This window comes from Melospiza georgiana, chromosome 9, assembly GCF_028018845.1.
Source record: "Melospiza georgiana isolate bMelGeo1 chromosome 9, bMelGeo1.pri, whole genome shotgun sequence".
In the NCBI taxonomy this organism is placed as follows: domain Eukaryota; kingdom Metazoa; phylum Chordata; class Aves; order Passeriformes; family Passerellidae; genus Melospiza; species Melospiza georgiana.
Window position 1 is genome coordinate 28,699,767 of NC_080438.1, and position 7,133 is coordinate 28,706,899.

At 45.0% G+C, this 7,133-nt stretch overlaps 1 long non-coding RNA gene across 1 annotated transcript in view; it reads left to right on the forward strand.

Moving 5' to 3' along the window:
- LOC131087236 (uncharacterized) overlaps positions 1-7,133 on the forward strand; it is a 37,967-nt gene that overhangs the window by 9,720 nt on the left and 21,114 nt on the right. The gene's annotated exons all lie outside the window — the stretch shown is intronic.

Sequence of the window (7,133 nt, forward strand, 5' to 3'; positions counted from 1 at the left end):
CTGCCGCAACCCGGGCTGCTCCGCATCCTCCGGCTCCCCGCAAACCTCGGGAAAGCTCTCCCGTCTAAGGCGCACCTTTTCAGTATTCACAGAGAAGAGTACAGTCACATATTCCTCTCAAAGCCACAAGGACTTGACTAGAGCTAAAATGTCATTTATGTACATATCACAAGCGTTTTTCTAGGCACAGATGTCTTTCTGGTGCCAATATGCTGTTTATGTACTTATCTGTCACAAGCACATGTCTACATACATATGCCCTGCTGGCAGAGGCACAGAGCATTTTGAAACTCTTATTAGACTGCTAATGAATAATACGCATACAAAGGAGAAAACAGAAGGTGGGTCTATCAGGAACAGCCTCTTTCTTAACTACCTTTTAATTGTAGGAGAGGAAGAAAAGAGATGAATTTTGATATGTTGGCATCTGTGAAGGCCTGCTTAGCAGCATCCAACGCCATCATTTTAAAAGTGGATTTTTCACAGGTTTGGGTATTTTGGGGGGAGGGGAGGATTTTTTTTTTCCTCTTAAAAAAAAAACCCCACAAAATTTTGACACTGAGAGTATTGCAAATCCTGGTGCCAATGATGTATGATAGTGTGATTGTCACCATGGAATGCTGAAAAGCTCGAGCAGCTGTTTGGCATATTGACAGTGCGAATTTAGAGCGTTTTAAATGCAAATGACAGTATTCAATTGATCGCAGGAAAACAATGGGTCATAGCCTTACCTTTCCTTGGCTATGGTCTGAATAATCAGGCTGCAAATCCATGCACAATAGGGATATTGTACACGTTCTGGGGATTTTATTCCCCGCGTTCATGGGGGTCGATATGATGCTTCTTTTGGGCAGAGCTGAAATAGAGGTGCCGCTGAACCATCCCAGGCACCTCGCAGGGGTGAGGTGGGGAAAAGGGCATAATTTGCTCCAAATCCACCACGTCCTAAGTGTCAGCCTGTTTTTCTTCACTTCTATCCTTTCCCGCTTGCTCTTTAATCATTCCCAAGGGTGGCTGGCTTTCTGCCTGACTTGTCTCCATTATACCCTGCTGCAATCAATATGGCAAGCAGAAATCAGCAGGAGAAGGCATGTTCTGCTCCCAGTGAGAGCCGGTGGGAGGGAAGGAGATCAGGCCAGCCAGCTGCAACCCCAGCCCGGCAGGCGAGCCGAAATACAGCCGAAAAAAGCTGCCGCCAGACGGCTGCGTCCTGTTCCCTTCGTGGTGCCCCCTGCCCGGCAGTGAGCAGCAGGTAAAGGTCTTCCTCCTTCCCCCTGCCCTGGAATGGCGGGCAGGAAAACCTGGCCCTGGTAAAATTTACCCTGAAAGCCCTTCTTTTCTATTTTTCTTCTTCTTCTTTTTTTTTTTTTTCTTTTTTCTTTTTCTTTTTTTTTTTTTTTTTTTTGGCTGTGGTGGAAAGAAAAAGAAGGGTCTTTCCAAAGCAGAAAAGTCCAGGAATGGGGGAGCCACACTTTCACCTGAGCAGGTCTGTTACATATGGACACTGGTGAGTTCTTGTTGGGTTCACCCCGGCTCAGGTCTCCAAGGCTGGCCATGATAGATTGAAGGCAGCCACTGCCACTCTTGAGTACCTCTAGCAATAGATTTTTGGTTTTAAGACTCACACTTCTTTGAAAACAAGTTAAAAACACATGCAGGAGTGGTGTGGATGAGGACATCACCAAGACACTGCTCTCTGCCCATGGCTTTACCTTTCCATGTACATATTTGACAGCTCCGTCCAAGAATTTTAACTTGGTGAATTTCTTCCCTTTCCCTAATTTGTAAGCCTGAACTGGATATTCAGGATCCATTCCTTTATTGCAATCCCCTGATTGTATCTAAATTATATCAATGAACAGAGCTTTTCCATCTCCAGTGCTTCCATCTACCCTTCTGGTGTTTCAATCTTAAAGTACTTTGGGCCAAGCACTGATTTTTGGGTCCCCTTGATCCATGGGTTGTGTGCTCTGGGACATTTCTGAGTGTTCCTGCAATACAACCAATGTACAAGCAGCATCACAGTTGCCAGAGCAGTTGCTGAGATGTCTGCAAGATATCCATGATCAGATTTGCACCTGGGATCAGGAGGGTGAGTGGAACATCACCAACGGCTGATGCTCTTGTCCTGTCTGCATGTGAGATCCATGTTGTGGGCTCCTTGCACCAGAAACTGGCTTCTCCAGGGACTCTGACAGTTACAAAAAATTCTGTTTTATAAAGGGGAGGTTGATGAGGAGCTGGGGTTGGAAACCACGTGTTAATGGTTAATGTCATCCATTTATGAAATCTTTTTAGAAGGCTCCACAAGTTTTTTAGGCTTTTCCAATCACTCCCAGCAATCCCAGATGCCCACTCTGCCTAGGTACAAAAATCAAGGGACTGTACAGCTGAATGACACCCATCTTATGATCCAGGCCTTCAGTCTCTGATGGAAGGCAATGAATAAAAAAAAAAACTAGCATCATTATTACCTATGCCTTCCTAAGATAAATCTGTTTACCTGTAAAACAGATGCATTAAAAACCAATCAGCCAATAGAAGTAATTAGTTACAGGGTAGGCATGTGATTTGCTCAGCCTCTGGAACGGGGTAATGTCTTGCTTAGCTTGAACTCCTTGCTGATGGATGCTTGGTGAAAGGTCTTGGAGACGATGTACTCAGCTAAACGCTGGGGAGACAGAAAATGATTACTACAGAGAGACATTGCTCAAGTCAGCTCTGCGAGAAATTCATCACCAGCAGCATTGGCACCACACATGAGCAGCAGCGTATGGAAACTGAACTGTAAAAAGTAACAAAATCAGTGAACTAAGGGAACACTGCATACCGTGAACGTGAGGGAATGCATCGTTTCCCAGAGGGAGAAACGTTCCTATTTAGCAGGCTTTTGTTTTGTTACAGGAAACACTTGGATGGGGGATTTAGCTGTGAACACAGAGCCTTTGTTTTCTGGGAACAAAGGGAACCCAACCAACACAGGTTATTAATGGGTAACCTTTCTATGCTGAGCTGGTAGGTGAGGCCTTGGGCTTGCTATAAAACACAGAACTGGCTTTTTGTGCCTAAAATCCCCAAAACAGCTCAAAACAGCAGCCATTGGAGGTAAATTTATTGCTCATGTCTGCTTAGTGGCCACAAGACCACCCTAAAATAAAGCCAAGACCAAGAGGGGCTGCTGCAAAGGCTGCTGCCCCCTCCCCAGCCGTAGCAAGATGCTCTTGATAAACCTTCAAAAGACATCAATGTTGCCTTTAGTCTGCTGTGAGTCCTCCTGGGAAAATCCCCCTGCATGGAAAGTGGAACTGCGGTCTCCTCTGTCCCAAAGGCTTCCTGTGAGCCCTTTTACCTGAAGGGTGGAGCACAGCAACCTTCAGAGGCTCAGGAACACCCCACAATTTAACAGCAGCCCTCGTTGTTTACAAGCAGCTTGGCACATCTGGAACGAGAGAGAAGATGCCTTGACTTCGGCTAAATGAAGGGACTGATCTCATCCTACCAGAAGGAGAAGGGTAACAATAAAACAATTCCACAAGCGTCCCTTGTGATGACAGGACCAGTAGAATTTTTCCAGTCCTGCTGGCAAACAGTAGAAGGCAAAAGTCTTGTGGAGACAGAAGGAATAAAAACAAAATGTCTTGCAGGAGGCTAGAAAACTTTCCCAAAGCATTTTTCTTTAAACTTAACCACATGATTTACAAGCTTATTATTAGTTTCCCCCCTTCCTTACATAAAAAGAGAAATTAAAAAAGTGTAGATTAACACATTTTTGGAAATCTTCCAAGCTCTCAATTCCTCTCCTTAAAGGATTATTTTGACAAATCAAAAATCACTTTTTGGGTGGCCCGGAGAGACTCAGATTTGTTCTCTCTCTGTAGCAGAAATGATCCCTTCTCAGAGGGTGCTTACTTGTGCCTCTCAGACAAATAACAGAGAGAAATCCAGTCCAGCTTCTGATCTAACTGTAATACAATACTGGCTGCTGATTCCAGGGAATTTTTTCCAGATTGGTCAGGCTGGGGACTGTGTTGGGTACCTTAATCTCTACCTAGTCACTACTCAGGAGATACTAGAGGTTCTTCAGTGAAAGCTGAGCCTTGGGAGCTGCTACAAGGCCATCTTCACCTGGGTCATGAGAGCAGAAAATGCCCCTGAGCAGGTACTGACTGACATTGTGGGAGAGGGCACAGGAACTGGGCTGTCTGCTAGAACTCCCTGGTGTCACCCATCTTTGTGGCACCCAGATGGACACCAGAATGCCACATCCATGGGATGTGCTGGCTTTCTCACTGGGATATGGCTGCAGCTCATGGTCTGGCCCTGCCACAGTGATCACCCTACATCTGACAAGAATTCCCAGTGGCCTCAAAGTGTAATGAGCACACTGAAGGATCCCAATGCATATTGGAAAGGTAAATGGATTAGCAAAAAATGTGCCCAGAGAAGTTCAGAGAGGCAGTTTAAGAACAAACCAAACCACTGTGAAAGAAACAATTGTCCTGGAATAGAAAAAAGAGTTATATATAAGTTATACATAAGTTATATATATATATTCACTTAAAGACAATCTTTGTAAACAGGTTGAAAAAGACTATGAGGCTGGAGGAACAGATGGGAAAATGGAACAAACAGATGGAAAAACTCTATTTCTGAAAAAAAATATATATATATTTGTAAAGCTATAGCTACTTTGAATGTTTCAAGGTTAGGAAGCTGAGGCATCAGGAAATTTATAACAAGGCCATAAATTCATCCATCTGAGATCAGCAGGATGGTAAGTCTTTTAGACAGGTGAGTAAGGTGCTTCCCAAACAGCCATTTATATTATTTATCCATACTTATTGCCACCATCCTCAGGGATACTTTACTCCCCTTTAAGGCCATATCTTATTCACTCTAGAGTTAAAAATTATCTTTCAGCTTTTCATTAACCATAGCTGGCTAACATATTAAAAGAAAAGGAGAAAGTTCACCTTGCTTTCTGCCATCTAATCACAGGGGAAAAAGGGGCTTGAGCTCACCAGCACTGTTAGAAAAGTCGTACAGACAAGAAGGGGACAAGGAGTGAGCACCATTGCGCTCCAAGTTGATGGGTAAGCAAAGGCATCTTCATTAAATGCCTCCTACCCACCTAGCTGTTCTTGAACAGCTCTCTGAGTAGTTTTAGAGGGGATGATCAAGAGAAAAAGTGGGAGAAATGGTTTGATGAAACTTCTCTTGCAGCAACCAAGCTGCAGTGCTTGGGGTGAGACAGCCTTGCAGGAAAATGTGTCTTGTGTTTTAGTCAAAGAACCACCACCTGCAGAGACAAATCCAGCCCAAGCTTCACATGGTGTTCCTTGGTGAAAAAGGGTGAGATACAGAAAAAACATTTCCAGCCACGGACCAGATGTGCAGAAACTCTCCCTGGAGTAAATGAATTCAGCAATCTCCGAGCAGTGCTGGGATAAGCAAAAAAACCTGCATTACAAAAAGGATAAGTTGCTCCAAGGACTAGAGAGATGGTGGATTGGGCTGGACAGTGTTACTAGGTGCTGGTTTATGGTGTTGGCTCCAAGCCCTCTGAATCACAGCTTCACAGCTGTGAGAAGGGACACTAGAAGTGCTCCAGCTCACTGGGGAGATGCAAAGATTGAATTTTTAACTGTGTGCAGTCAGCAGCGTGGTGGTAAAAAAAGGATGTTTGCTTTCAGCACAGGGTCTGGGATGGGGATACAGGGGTGGGGACCCAGCTGCCAAGGGTGTTTTGTTGTCTCCCTTTTTTCAGGTCATTTCTTTTAAGTCGGTGCAGGGCTTTTAAGGACTGTGTCCCATATCTGGGTCTTAGCAGATTTGCCTACACGTTTTCCTGTGTGTGTCTCTGGGACTCATAAAAGCGTCTTTAGTGCTCAAGTAAGTTCCCCTTTGAGAAGGGACTGTCAAAGACAGGCACTAATGTCATTAGGAGGTTACAAGGGGGAAACAAGAGAGAATTTGCTACAGATCCTCATTTCCATAATCTTGCCTTGGCTTCCTCGTTTGTCAGTTCTTAACCTCAATTCCTTAACCTCCAAATCTGTGGAGTCGTTGACCTTGGGGATTTGTCTTCAAACTGATTTCAAGTTTTAGGCAATCTAAATTAGGCTTCCCGTGACAGAAGACAAAACTTGGTCTTTCACCCAAATGTGAAAGACAGGCCCAGAGTGCAAGTGAAATCTTGCAATCGTTTTTTCAAACCATCTGCCCATCTGCAGTCCCAGAACAATATCCGTTCGGTGCTGCCTTCCCTCTCTCTCTCTCAGGAATAAAGAAATTACCATAAACAAAGCAGATCAAGGGTCTTTTAAAGCCAAATGCAGCCAAGACACATTGCTTCAGAAAGAAGCAGGAGAGGAAAAAAGAGCTGCAGGGGAAGTTTCTTCCTAATTCTCATTAACTCTAGTTTGGCCAGTGATGCTGGACACTGCAGTGTAATTTGGAGTGGATGGTGCTGTGTCCCTCTCCACGGGCACTCAATTTCCAAGGTATTTCTGTGGCAAGCAAAAGTGATCACCACAGGAAAAAAAAAGGAAAAAAGACTGCAGAACTGCTCCTTAAAAGTGCTCCCTAACTGTGCAAAGGAGGGAGAATACAAGAAAACAGGGAAATTAGTCTGGACACAAAGAGCCTTTTGGTCTCTCAGACCATTTCTGCGTTGCACATGGCAGTCAAACCCCTGCCTGAATCACGCTCTTTATTTCAGGGAGTGAAGCCGTTGTGAGAAGATGCATTTATTTCCAAGAGTGTGCTCTGAGTTAGAGAGGCTGCAGCAAGCTGGCAGGGCAGCTTGGCACGAGGATTTTCTGGAGCAGCAGGTAGAGATGAACAACGGGAGCTGGACCAGTCCCTGCATGACGGGGAAACAGGGGAGGCAGAGAGATTAAATAATTCAGTGTGTGTTGGTGTGATGCATGGAAAAATACCGCCAGAAGTCACAAAGCTAAATGCCTGGGTACCTCTCCAATGGATCAGAGAGCAGGTTTGGGGGGAAAAGGGAGGGAAACAGGCACATCCGTGCTGGGGAGCAGCTTGTGCAGTGGTGGCTGCAGAGAGGCTGCCCCCGAGGTGCCGAGAGGGGGAAGGAGATCTGCGGGAGCCTCAGCCTCATTATTTTT